The 4,037-nt window shown below is 48.7% G+C and overlaps 1 pseudogene; it reads right to left on the minus strand.

Annotated features, from left to right (window-relative positions):
* Positions 1–712: 712 nt before the first annotated feature.
* Positions 713–2,291, minus strand: LOC117701405 (uncharacterized; annotated as a pseudogene).
* Positions 2,292–4,037: the final 1,746 nt, after the last annotated feature.

A 4,037-nucleotide genomic window follows, 5' to 3' on the forward strand; every position in this document is an offset into this window, starting at 1 on the left:
GCTTTGACCTCTCTAAGAGTTGCCTGTCACTCAGGGAGTACCCAGGCTCTTCTCCTTGGGTAGTCTTACAGATGGGAAATGCCTTACATTGTAGTATGTGTTTTGGTTACAACACAGCTATCTCTTTGTACATAGTTTCCAAAACAGAGAACAGTGCATGGCCGACTAATACACTGAGGCTACCCAACTCAAAATAACAAGTCTTTACCCAAACTGCACAAGTAACTTACATTTAGTGCTTTCAGCTCTCTAAGAGTTTCCTGTCACTCAGGGAGTACCCAGGCTTTTCTTCTTGGGTAGTCTTACAGACTGGAACTCCCTTACATTGTAGCATGCATTTTAGGTGCAATACAGCTTCTTCTTTGTACATAGTTTCCAAAACTTAGAACAGTGTTTAGCCGGCTAATGCCCTGTGGCTACCCAACTCAAAATAACATGTCTTCTCCCAAACTGCACATGTCACATGCATTTAGTGCTTTCAGCTATCTAAGAGTTGCCTGACACACAGGGAGTACCCAGGCTTTTCTACGTGGGTAGTCTTACAGACGGGAATTTCCTTACATTGTAGCATCAGTTTAGGCTGCAATACAGCTACTTCTTTGTACATAGTTTCAGAAACAGAAAATAATGCTTGAGAGACTAATACAGCGTTTATATTGAAAACAGAAGAACAGGTGGTTTTTTTCTGTTTTGATGTTGGGGAGACTGTTTAATAGCTACAGCGAAGGACAAAACAGAAATCCTACCCAGTATTAGTCATGTAAAAGACCTCACAGACCACATATGCTGGGTGGTATTAGTTCTAGTTGCCAGGGAAAATGAATGTGTGTTCCCTGGGCAATCTGAGAGGAATGGGGGTTTTAACATGAGAGGCATAGGAGCAGGGTGCACCCCAGTATTTGATTGTGCACCCCTGGAGGCTGAGGGTATACCACGGGGGCAGCTGGGTGGCCTCCAGTAGTAGGCTGGGGGTGCACCCATGGTGCCTGAGGGTGACTTCCAAAGGATTGGCGGTGCATGCCAGGGAATGAAGAGTATAATTCAGGAGCTGATGTGTTTACCCCTGGAAACTGAGAATGAACTCCAGATGATGGAGTAGAGTAGACCCCTGGAGCTGGTTGGTGGAACCCTGGCTTTCCTGGGTAGACTCCTGAAGCTGGCATATGCACAGCTGGTGCTAGTGGGTGCAATTCAAGGTCTGGTGGGTGGACCCCTGCATGTGACAGGTGCACACCTGGTAATGGTGGGTCCACTCCAGGAGCTGGGAGATGGACCCCAGATGTTGTTGGATGGACCACTGATGTTGGAGAATGGACTCCACGACATGGGGGATGGACCCCGATGTTAGTGAATGTGGCACTGGTGCTGGGGCAGTGCACCTCTTGAGCTGTTGCAGGCATCTGGGGAAGTTCAGGGGTACCAGAGAAATCACACTCACTGGGGGCAATAGGTGGCAGAGGCAGGGCACCAGGTGGAGGTGGCAGCAAAGCATCAGGGAGTGGGGGATGAGGAGGCAGTCCATTCATGAGTGGGGGCAGGGACCACTTGATTTCCTGAGGGAATGGGTGGTCCTGCTTGGAGGCTGAGAGGGGCTGGAGGCTTCTCCATCTTCAATTGGAACTGTAGAAAACACTGTTTGGTCTCTCGGTTCCAGTGGGTCCAAAACTTGCCCTCAGCCTTGTCAATCTGCCAGATTGACACCTTAAAGGCAATGGTCTCATATAGCTCAGCAGCCATGAGCAGGTATTGCCAGTGGAGATCCAAGGGCTCGAATCTCTGCTCTTAGGTACGCATGAAGTGGTGGCAAGGCGTGATGACCTCTGCAATCTTACGGTAGTCAATCTGGAACAGCAGGCTCTGATGTCCCATCTTTGTGTCCCTCTGCTTGGTCACTTTGTAACCAGGGACGCCGAACTTTACAAACTTCTTGACCTTCACCTTTACCATCTCTGGTGCAGGCTGAGCAAGGGCTTCTTTGGCTTCCTTGACAGCTCGCTGGGCCAAGATACTTTGATGTTTCTTCCCTTGGATATGGAACAGGTATTGGATATGGAACAGGTATCATTGGTTTCTTCCCTTGGATATGGAACAGGTATCATTGTTATGCAGAGTCAGACAGTTTGCACTCAGAGAATCCCAGGTGGTTCTTCATAAAATATGGGTCCTTGTTGAGGTCTATGGTCTCCAGGGCCAGTTGCCTCAGGCTCTCTCTCTGGTCCAGGTTGTTCTCTGAGGAGGAAGCCATGCCCTCACTCCCAGTTTTGCCTCCAAGTTCAGTGCTGGAAGTCCATGATGCAGGCATGGGTGCTTTAGGGGACAGGACAAGGCCTTGCAACCAGGGCTAAATCTCCCCCAAGACCAGGATTTCACCTTGTGCCTCAGAGCCTGTCTTAACTGAAACTGTACAAGTCACTTGCATTTAGTGGTTACAGCTGTATACCAGTTGTCTTTAACTCAGGTAGTACAAATGCATTCCTCTTTGTGCATTTGTACAGACCCTTACTGCATTACATTGTATCATGCATTTTAGATGTCATACAGGTACTTTTTTGTACATAGTATACAAAACAAAGAACAATGCTCGGTGGGCTAATAAAGGGTCCATATCCAAAATCAAAAAACACGTCTTAAGTCAAATTGCACAAGGAAAGTCTATTTAGGTTTTTCAGCTTTCTAAGAGTGTTTTTAACTCAGAAAGTACACATGCCCTCTGCCTTGTGTATTTCTACAGAAGGGAACTGCCTTACATTGTATCATGCATTTTAGCTGTAATACATGTACTTATTTGTACATAGTATACAAAACAAAGAATAAGGCTTGGAAGGCTAATACAGGGTTTATATGGAAAACAGAAGAACAGGTGTTTTTTTTCTATTTTGATGTGGGGGAGACTGTTTAATAGCCACAGGGCAGGACAAAACAGAAAACCTACCCAGTACTGGTCATGTGAAAGACCACACAGACCACAGATGCTGGGTGTTGGTACTTCAAGTTGCCCGGGGAAATGAATGTGTGTTCCTTGGGCCATCTGAGGGGAATGGGGGTTTTAGCATGAGAGGCATAGGAGCAGGGTGCACCCCAGTATTTGATGGTGCATCCCTGGAAGCTGAGGGTGCACCACTGGGGCAGCTAGGTGGGCTGCAGTAGGAGGCTGGGGGTGCACCCGTGGTGCCTGAGGGTGAATTCCAGGGGATGGGCGGTGGATGCCAGGGGATGAAGAGTAGAATTCAGGAACTGATGGGTTTACCCCTGAAACCTGAGGATGAACACCAGATGATGGGTGAGGGTGGACCCTGGAGCTAGTTGGTGGAACCCTGGGGCTTGTGGGTGGACTCCTGAAGCTGGCATGTTCACAGCTGGTGCTAGTGGGTGCACTTCAGGAGCTGGTGGGTGGACCCCTGCATTCAGCAGGTGCACACCTGGTAATGGTGGGTCCACTCCAGGAGCTGGGGGATGGACCCCAGATGTTGTTGGATGGACCACTGATGTTGGAGGATGAACTCCAGGACCTGGGGGAATGGACCCCATATGTTAGTAGATATGGTACTGGTGCTGGGGGGTAAACCTCTGGAGGTGTTGCAGGCATCTGGGGAGGTTCAGGTGTACCAGAGAAATCACACTCACTGGGGGCAATAGGGCAGGGCACCAGGTGGAGGTGGCAGCAAAGCATCAGGGAGTGGGGGATGAGGAGGCAGTTCATTCATGAGTGGGGGCGGGTTCCACAGTATGCAAACCAGAGTTCCTACTCTGTGCTAGACTCTGGGATACACAGATATGAACCTCATCAAGCCCCTGCCCACTATAATTTTATATCTAGGAAAGATAAACACCAACAAACACAAAAAGAAGCTACAATTTACCAAGCAAGTGTAGCAATTTTATAAGACCCTGTCTGCAAGGCCATCATGTCCTGCCCAAAGTGCACAGAGGCCAAACCAGAATGTGATTTGGACCCCTCAGTCCAGGACATTACCCAACACAGCTCCACAAGGGGCTTCAAGCATAGGTTGGGAGTGAGGTTGGGATCTCTTACAGTA

This window comes from Arvicanthis niloticus, unplaced genomic scaffold, assembly GCF_011762505.2.
Source record: "Arvicanthis niloticus isolate mArvNil1 unplaced genomic scaffold, mArvNil1.pat.X pat_scaffold_1000_arrow_ctg1, whole genome shotgun sequence".
Classification (NCBI taxonomy): domain Eukaryota; kingdom Metazoa; phylum Chordata; class Mammalia; order Rodentia; family Muridae; genus Arvicanthis; species Arvicanthis niloticus.